Source organism: Camellia sinensis, chromosome 13 (genome assembly GCF_055761805.1).
Source record: "Camellia sinensis isolate YWXY chromosome 13, ASM5576180v1, whole genome shotgun sequence".
In the NCBI taxonomy this organism is placed as follows: domain Eukaryota; kingdom Viridiplantae; phylum Streptophyta; class Magnoliopsida; order Ericales; family Theaceae; genus Camellia; species Camellia sinensis.
Window position 1 is genome coordinate 94,385,930 of NC_138973.1, and position 10,660 is coordinate 94,396,589.

At 27.7% G+C, this 10,660-nt stretch overlaps 1 long non-coding RNA gene across 1 annotated transcript; it reads right to left on the reverse strand.

Annotated features, from left to right (window-relative positions):
- Positions 1-1,512: 1,512 nt before the first annotated feature.
- On the reverse strand, positions 1,513-10,020 carry LOC114279423 (uncharacterized). Its single transcript, XR_014349259.1, has 5 exons — positions 9,674-10,020; positions 2,422-2,467; positions 2,164-2,187; positions 2,002-2,079; positions 1,513-1,907 (listed from the first exon to the last, which is right to left on the reverse strand). It is a non-coding gene; the product is annotated as an uncharacterized LOC114279423 (long non-coding RNA).
- Positions 10,021-10,660: the final 640 nt, after the last annotated feature.

A 10,660-nucleotide genomic window follows, 5' to 3' on the forward strand; every position in this document is an offset into this window, starting at 1 on the left:
CGAGCTAAAGATGTACTTTCCATAGAGAACGAACATGTGGATGCATGTGTAACCATTGTTCGTTTTTGTGCCAACAAAGTATCCGCAAGTGTCTTTGTACCCAGTTCTAGGCAAGCATGACTGCGACGACTCGGTGTTAATGAAGGAAAGTCATTAACATATGCTCCTAATCTCTCTCGTTCTTGTGGCAAGCGGTGTCTTGATTGATATGCAGAGCATGCATTTTCATTTCTTTCACGTTCTCGTCGTGCACGTTAAGCTAATACAGCTCTTGATATAACATAACCATTGGGTCCCTAAAATATGAATATTAAATCGTTGAATGCTTAAAATGCAAATATTATCAAGTACCATTTTCCACTGTCCAAAGAAAATACCAAGAATTTAGAGAAAATGTATTATATTCTTGCCCATGACTACCCATAGTTTTATAATAATAATAATAAATTGTGTGGTTTTGTAACAGTAATGAACAAATGTTCGATCAGCAGATGAGCTTCATAAAGTATCCCCATTTTCTTGTAGGGCTCATGCACTTACAGGAGACACTATATATTCCTTTCTCACTATATATTCCTTCATAAAGTATCCTCTATATATTTCTTTCTTCCTAAGAATATACAAGAGACACCAAAAAATGTGTATAGTTTCAAAAATAAAATACAATTATGGCTAAATAAAATACAATATATGAAGATATAAAAATAAAAACTAAAAAAACTGTACAAAATCAATAACAACCATACCGCTAAACATGCATTTTCCTTTCGCTTGCCCTTGCAATCAGTGGCCCTTAATTTAACGGATTGTGTCAGTTTAGTGGACAGAAAGTCAAACTATGTGTCAATTTGGTTCTTGTAATTTACACAATGTGCTAATTTAGTTCCTATCAAAACCGAGCAAATTAAAATAACAGGGACTAAATTGACACATTGTGTAAACTACATGGACCAAACTTACATATTGTGTAGACTTTCCGTCTACCAAACTTGACAACCGTTATTTATTGGACTAAAATGACACAATCTGTTAAATTAAGGGGCAAAATCGAGCAAATTGAAACAAATAAATTGACACAATAAAGTATAGGGACCCTTTGCATAATTTACCCAATAAATTTATTATTATTTTTTAAAAAAAATTTGAATAGCACTTCTCTATATTTATAGATGTAAAATAAGTTGTCAAAATGATACCTCTCACAAGGGAAGCACTATAAATGGTGTGTGACGTATGCACATTATAACTAAAGAAAAAATAGCATAATTTCATACTTTTTGAGTTATAACTATACATAAAAATAAAAAAAACATCAAAATCAAACAACATGCGAGGCATAACTAAAATAAGGTCATTACTAAAGAAAATTGGTCATAACTAAAAAAAAAAATGACATAACTCAAAATTGTCATTTATAATCTATGTAATAAATTGTATGGTTTTGTTATACAAACAAACAAATGTTCAGCCAACTTAGCTGAAACAAATCTTCTTTTCATAAAGTATCCCCATTCACATAGCTGGAAAAAAAAAAAAAAATTGCCCATTTTCTCTCTCCTCTCTTTATCTCTTATCTCAAAATTTTCGCCCACTTACATTGAAAAGTGGTGCAGATTTACACATATATACATGAGACACTTAAAAAAGTGCACAGTTTAAAAGATAAAAATACAATTATGGTTTAAAATAAATAATTAGACATGCATTTTCAAAAACACTCTACAATTATGGTTTAAAATACAAACATAGGAAAACTAACAATTTTAAAAAAAAAAAAAAAAACACTTTATAAAAACCATTAAGAACTATACCACTGGACATGCATTTTCCTTTCCCTTGCCCTTGGAAGCATAAGACACCTTTTCTTTTCCTTTCAACATTGCCTTTGCATTTTCCTTTTTCATTGCCTTTAAAAAATAACCAAAGTCCAAGAAATAACCAAAGTATAAGAAATAAAAATAAATAAATAAAAAATGATAAGAAAGTGATTTTTGGGCTGACATTAGAAATACGAACGACATTGAAATCATGCTCATCACGAATCACTACACCGACATTTCTTTGTTGAAGAAACTGAACCTATACATACAAAAACAAATAAGTAGCTGATATGTACACAAAATGAAATTTTATAAGACGATAAGTAAAGGGAACGAATATTACAGTTCGTTGTAAGTCTCCATCTAGCTGTAAAAAATGAGAAAAGTTTTTTAATCAGTTTATAATCAGAACATATAATACAAAAGTTTATAAAAAATCACTTTATAATACAAAAGTTTATAAAAAATGAGGAAAGTTTTTTAATCAGAACCTATAAGACGATGAGTAAAGGGAACGAATATTACAGTTTATAATCAGAACCTATAATACAAAAGTTTTTTTAAAATCTATGTACCAGCTTTTTTAAAAAAGACAACTTACATTATCCATAATGTTAGAGGTCGTTCCAGCTTAATATTGCCAAAACCTATAATACAAAAGTTGACTTCAGTAAATACATATTAATCCAGTAATACATAATACAAAAGTTAACCTGTAAAGGTTTTGGAATACATAACTTATGTAAATACAAAAGTTATTTTAATTCACCAAGTGAAACCAAATGAAGCAATCAATCGATACTTAAATGGAATCAAACCAATCGATGGCTTAAGCTTTGTTGAATTTAATTGAACTAAAAGAGGTTTAAATGGAACTGCAAAATTTATAAAGTTAATTCATATAACAAACTAATAAAAAATCATCAATCATTTTGAAATCCACAATTAATTCATATGATAAAATATCTCATTCAAGGAATTAATAAAAAATCACACATGTGACAAACTAATAATCCAACAATCATTTTCCGCCACCAAAAGGAGTTGTGTTTCCAAGAATGTATTTATTGAAATTAACAAATAACAAAAGATTTGCAATAAATCCACAGTTTGAAAATAATAATTTAACTCCAAACATTTTCAGGTATTGGTAACACAATCTGAATCCAAACAACATCAAAAGAAAATAGTAATGAATCTTACTATTTTTCTTACAAATTAATAAATATTAAAATTGTCCAACATGCCACATCATCCCAACTTGGCAAAGGGTGCAAATGAGTAGAAACATGTGTAGTAGTAAAGTCAACAAATATATATTGTTGCACCTGAAGTGGACAAACTCAATCTCACAATTTCAGAAGCTATGAAATTATCCTCTGTAATTTAATAAAGTCAAACTCAACCACCCCAATCTCACAATTTCAGAAGCCATGAAATTATCCTCTATTTTTTTCAATAATCAAACACCCAGAAAATCCAAAAACCAACAAAGTAAGGACCAAAAAAAGTCAAAAAATCGGCATATTTGACTATAAAAGCCTATTGAAAGTTTCTTCAATGGCTCCTACATTATTGTTAGGAATTAAACATATTGATAGCTTAAGCTCTACTGAATTGTATTGAGCTCATTCAAGAAATTAATAAAAAATCACATAGATAAACAATTTATCAAAAATCACGTAGATAAAATCACATAGAAACTAATACCCTACAAATCATTTTCCGCCACCAAAATGAGTTAAAAAATTTAAACAATTTATCAAAATGAGTTGTGTTTCCAACGGAAACTATCAATAAAACACATCAATCACTTAGTACTTTGCTTCCAAGAATCTATTTATTAAAATTAACAAATAACAAAAGCTTTGCACATCTACATAGTTTTAAAATAATAATTTCACTCCAAATATTAAATAAATAAAAAATAAATCAATCTATTAGAAACACAATTTGACTCCAAACAACAGCAAAAGAAAATATTAATGAATGTTACCATTTTTCTTAGCAAAAGGTGCAAATGAGTAGACATATATGTATTAGCAAAGGGTGAAAATATAAACTTCTGCAAAAGAAAACAAAGTGAACCACTAAAGTCAACCACTAAAGTCAAAAAGGCAACAAATAATTTCATAAAAAATAATTCATCCACCAGGTGGTCAACCACTAAAATGTCTCCAAGATATACCTAAGCTAACTTTTTTTTTACAAAAGATAGATATGATAAAGGAATATTTCACTGTACATAAGAAAATAACCTTAAAAGATATAAGAATTGACTTTCCAAGATTGTTTCATTTTTGTGAGCAAATACAAAAAAGAAGCGGAAAAGATAAAAAATAAATTGGTTTACTTAATTTTTTTTTTTCTTCCATAACCTTAATTTATTTTGTGCTTCCTCAATTTAAAAAAAGTTATGATACACTGCTTTGGGCATTGAAACCATATAAATCCCCAAACATAGGAAAACGTCTTAACTATGAACAACAATAAATAAAGCCAATCCCAAAAGATACGTTATATTTACCATAAGTCTTAATGGCACTTTCAAACACAATCAGACTCAAATCAAAATTGGGTGAATTCCTATAACGAAACTAATTAATTTTAGAACTTGAGATCCAACTGATGCTATCTAAGACCTGGAACACATCTTACAGAAAAGGTAAAAACTGGAACACATCTAAGACATGAAACCAATACAGTGTATACAAACCAAACTGTTTTAAAAATAAAAAATAAAAATGTAGTGATACTGTACGATTTCCTGAGCTGATAAATAAAATAAAATAAAAGATTCCCTAAGTTTATTACCAAATAGGATAGAATATTTTCCAAATCCTTAGAAACACAAACACATATGGAGGCCATTATCGGCCAAAAACAACCCTTTATTGGCAAAAAACTGTCCGATTTATTGATTAATCCCCAAAAACTGTTTGACAAAAAAAATTCGGATTTATTAAAGCTTGAACAGTATATAATACCACAAATTCAAATCAAAGTATGAATTTAAGAAATCAAACAGTACGATACCACAGTACGAATTTAAAAAATTAACTCATGAATTCTATAAGGGCCTTTTCATTGAAATAGAAAAATACAAAATGTGGTTTAGATTTCCATACTTACCACAAACTAATAAAATTAATAAAATTTAACTCTTAGTAAAATTAATAAAATTCAAACTAATAATAGATTAATTTAAGTCCAAATAGATTAGTTTTACAAACTAATAAAATTCAAATGTTATCGAATGTTACAAACTAATAAATTCGAATGTTATCAAAATTCTATACAAACTAATAAAACTCAAACAAAGGCCTTGTTTGATTAACAGGTTAATAAAATAGTACCACTAATACTACCAATCAAGCATGCCCTAAATGTCATTCAAGGAGAAAAAAAAAAATAACAAAAACAAAAACAAAAACAAAGATTAATTTAACTCCTATCTATATTGGTTAAATTTGAAACATTAGATAAAAAGTCAAAAACTAATACAAAAAATAAACACATTCAATACAAAAAACATGCCCTAAGAGGCAGAGGAAGGTATGTTTATTTTCTTCTTCCAATTTTTCATTTTGTTTATTAAAAAAAAACGCCCTAAAAATATGAAATGTGGTTTAGATTTCCATACTTACCATATCTGTAAAATTAATTTAACTCCTAATAAAATTAATAAAATTCAAACTAATAATAGATTAATTTAAGTCCAAATAGATTAATTTTACAAACTAATAAAATTCAAATGTTATCGAATGTTACAAACTAATAAATTCGAATATTATCAAAATGCTATACAAACTAATAAACATGTGTTTTATGCAATAAATAAAACTCAAACTAAGGCCTTGTTTGATTAACAAGTTAATAACTGCTAATCAAACATGCCCTAAGTGTCATTCAAGGAGAAAAGAAAAAAAAAACAAAGAATATTTAACTCCTATCTATATTGGTTAAAAGTAAAAAACTAATACAAAAAATAAACCCATTCAACACAAAAAGATATGCCTTAAGAGGCAGAGGAAGGTATGTTTATTTTCTTCTTCCAATTTTTCATTTTTTTTTATTAAGAAAAAAAAAATAACCCTTTGTTTGGTTGCCTAGAAAGCAGAAACCCACTTCAGTTTGTTAATTAATTGGCACAGGTTTTGTTAGACATGACTTTCTTAGACATGGCTTCTCAATATTAGGGGGTTTGGAATCATACATAAATAGGGGGTTTGGGGTTTGGAATCATATATATAGATATAAGTGATTCTGTTATGAGGTGTAAGTAAAAAATTATAGGAATGCAAGTCCCTAATCATATATAACCAAATGTCATATGGACTAATATGGAACCAATTAAGGCCATAAAAGTTTTGGCCAATAATCATATATAACCAATTAAGGCCAATAATCATATATAACCAATTAAGGCCAATAAGGCCAATAATCATATATAACCAATATTGGCCATAAAAGTTTTGGCCAATATGGAACCAATTAAGGCCAATAATCATATATAACCAATTTTCATGTTTTGGCCCCAAAACATAAAACTGATACACTAATATGGAACCAATTAAGGCCATAAAAGTTGCCCACAACAGAAGTTATTAAATGGGAAGACTTGCAACTTATTATGATTATACCACATATAAAGAAATAAATATAATTGTTTTACATATTTGATAATACATTCTGATATGTATTAAAACTTCATAAAATGGATGCTTAAATCTATTCATTAACATGCTCAGATTTAGTGCACATTCATACACATTTATCAAAAGAAACACCACAAAAAAAATGTCAATTCTATTTATTACTATCAACGGTGGCGGCAATGACTTCCATTTTCTCAAATAACCTATACCCCACAATAAATAAATAAAATACATATTGGAACGTGGCAAAGCAGCTTTAAAGATTAAAATGACATGGCAAAGCAACTCTAATGGTATGCTTCCCCTTCATGCGAAAGCCAAAATTTGGCAACAACACTTCCAATTCATGTGCTATTTTTTGGTGCCAAATTATAACAACGCCAAAATTTGGCAAGAGCTCATCTCTCTATTCTCTAATGATAGAATCCTATTTGTCAACAATTGTGACCATCAGTACTAAACAATTTTTTTTTTTTTTTAATATACAAATTTAAAAGGACAAATGAAAGAAACACTGAAGTTGAATTTTTTAAACAACAGAGTCCAGCAAGGAAAGACATAGTTGAATCAAAGAAAAAGAAAACAATAATTAAACACACACGCTCATTGTGAAATGAGTTTTTGGTTATGTCATTAATTTATATTACTACATAAATAATACTACATAATGTGCTTAGAGTATCCAATAATTAAATTATTTTAGGAAAATTTTTGAAATACTTATGTGCTTAATAATTAAATTATCCAATAATGTGCTTAATAATTTAATTAATTAAATTATACAATAATTAAACTTTACCAAATACTTTAGGAAAATTCTACTATACACATCACTCTTGTGGTATGTACATCTTTTCAATCCAGTGAGCCAAACAGTGTCTCATTCCTACCCTAAAACCCATCCCTTACTCTTGTGGTATGTTTTCAATTTTTTGAGTTTATAAAAACACATGTGTCATTTAATCATTGGTTTTTGTTATAATACAATATTTATGATAATTTTTCTAGCAGTTATAATATTTATAAATTTTATACCATAACCATAACCATAACCATTGAAATTAAAAATAGTAATAATATCATTACATGATTTGAAATCAAAAAATTTAAGTAAATAATACTAATATATTATTGGTCATGACTAAGAGGTTTTAAAAATTAACTTGATTTATGTAAATTAGATTTTGAACTAATCACAAAATGACATATGTATTTTAAGTATTATAAAATTAAAAAATATGAAAAATTTACATTGATAACATTAAATTATAATTCATTCTTAAATTTTAAGAAATTTCAAAATTACCATCAAACCAGTCAAATTAAACCCATTGATAAAAATTTAAAATAATATCTTTATAATTAGTCTAGTTTCTCCTATCTAAATCAATACTTGGGCTAAATATATTCAGAAAATTGATTTATTTATGAAAATTGTATGTATATGCATCTATTATATTTATTATTGCAAAATATTATTATGTATCAAACTTATAAAAAAATAAAAAAATAAAAATAAATAAATAAACCATTCATGTTCTATAGTTTAAAAATAAAATATGTATCAAACTTATTTATCAAACTTATTATGTATCAAACTTATTTATAAAATATAAATAAAATAAAATAATAGGTGAATGATCAAACAAAGAAAGCAAACAGAAGCATCTGCCAAAACCAAACCCATAAGAGACCATCCATGTCTGCAGCGAGCAAGATGCCTTGGGGATGCTCTGGCCGAGGTGTGTTCACACACAAATACATTTCAAACCCATTTCATAAATCAAACCCATTTCATACATAAATCATCAAACCCATTTCATAAATCAAACCCATTAAATAATCAAACCCATTTCATAAATCAAAACTAAACTATGTTCAACATCAAACATTTCAAACCCATTTCATACATCTATATACACATATACATATATATACATATATATATACATCCAAAAATGCAAATTATATGGCCGGGGACGGAGGGTGTGTGTTCATTTCAAACCCACAAATACACACAAAATATTAAATTAAAAATAGTAATAATATCATTACATGATTTGAAATCAAAAAATTTAAGTAAATAATACTAATATATTATTGGTCATGACTAAGAGGTTTTAAAAATTAACTTGATTTATGTAAATTAGATTTTGAACTAATCACAAAATGACATATGTATTTTAAGTATTATAAAATTAAAAAATATGAAAAATTTAAATTTTAAGAAATTTCAAAATTACCATCGAACCAGTCAAATTAAACACATTGATAAAAATTTAAAATAATATCTTTATAATTAGTCTAGTTTCTCCTATCTAAATCAATACTTGGGCTAAATATATTCAGAAAAATGATTTATTTATGAAAATTGTATATATATGCATCTATTATATTTATTATTGCAAAATATTATTATGTATCAAACTTATAAAAAATAAAAAAATAAAAAATAAAAATAAATAAATAAACCATTCATGTTCTATAGTTTAAAAATAAAATATGTATCAAACTTATTTATCAAACTTATTATGTATCAAACTTATTTATAAAATATAAATAAAATAAAATAATAGGTGAATGATCAAACAAAGAAAGCAAAAAGAAGCATCTGCCAAAACCAAACCCATAAGAGACCATCCATGTCTGCAGCGAGCAAGATGCCTTGGGGATGCTCTGGCCGAGGTGTGTTCACACACAAATACATTTCAAACCCATTTCATAAATCAAACCCATTTCATACATAAATCATCAAACCCATTTCATAAATCAAACCCATTAAATAATCAAACCCATTTCATAAATCAAAACTAAACTATGTTCAACATCAAACATTTCAAACCCATTACATACATCTATATACACATATACATATATATACATATATATACATCCAAAAATGCAAATTATATGGCCGGGGACAGAGGGTGTGTGTTCATTTCAAACCCACAAATACACACAAACACAGAGGGTGTGTTTACAGAGGGTGTGTTCACACACAAATACATTTCAAACCCATTTCATAAATCAAACCCATTTCAAACCCATTTCATAAATCAAACCCATTTCAAATTAACCCATTTCAAACCCATTACATACATCTATATACACATATACATATATACACATATATATACATCCAAAATGCAAATTATACATATTTGCTTGAGAGAGAGAGAGAGAGAGAGGGGTAACCGGGGACGGTGAAGATGATGCTCTGGCCGGGGATGACTCCCTTGTTGATGTTCCCCTGTTGACGGCAGAGAGGGAGGGAGGAAGAGAGAAGATGAAGACAGGGAAGCACGGCAAGGGTTGGGTCTCGACAGGGAGGTACGGGAATGGGCTCCAATGAAGAGAGAGAGAGAGAGTGAGAGAGAGAGTTCAAAATTTGAAAACAGAAGAAGAGGAGAGGAGTATGTGTCTGAGAGAGAGTGTGTGTGTTGAGAGAGTGTGTGTTGAAAGAGATGAGAGTGAGATGTTTTTAACCCTCAGATGAAATCAATCTAATGGTTAAAATTTGGACAAATGGACAAAAGTCCCATCCATGGAAAAAATTCTGAGCTTCCTTATTATATAGATATAGGGATAACAAACTTGTACGATGCACAAGATAAAAATATATAAGAAAAATTACAAAAAAAAAAAAAAAAAACTCTATAATTTGGCCCTTTAAACAAATTAAATCATGCATTTTTAATTGTTTCAATTTAAATCTTAATGTTAAAATAATATCACATTCTCATTCTTTGGTCAATTCCTATTAAGGCCTCGTTTGGGTATAAGTTTTTTTAGTAATTTTTTAATTTTTTGATTAAAATATGATGTAAAAAAATTAATATATTTAGAATGACTTTTAACTTTTTACAAAAAAATATGTAAAAAATAAAAATAAAAAAAAAAAGAATTTTCAAGATTTTTAATATAAATTATTAATTTTTTAATTTTTTTAATAATTTTTTTGACTAAAAAAAATAATTATCAAAGGAGGCCTAAGTCTTTTAGGAGAAACTTTTTCTGACAATACACATGCCACCCCTTATTAGTTTTTCAAATTTAATGTTCATTTTAATTGTAAAGTTACCACGCCATATCAAAACTATCCATTTAATAAATCAGAACCATCCATCTATAAGTCTATCGTAAGACAAACCATACTGGAACATAACCTCATTCCCTCAGCTT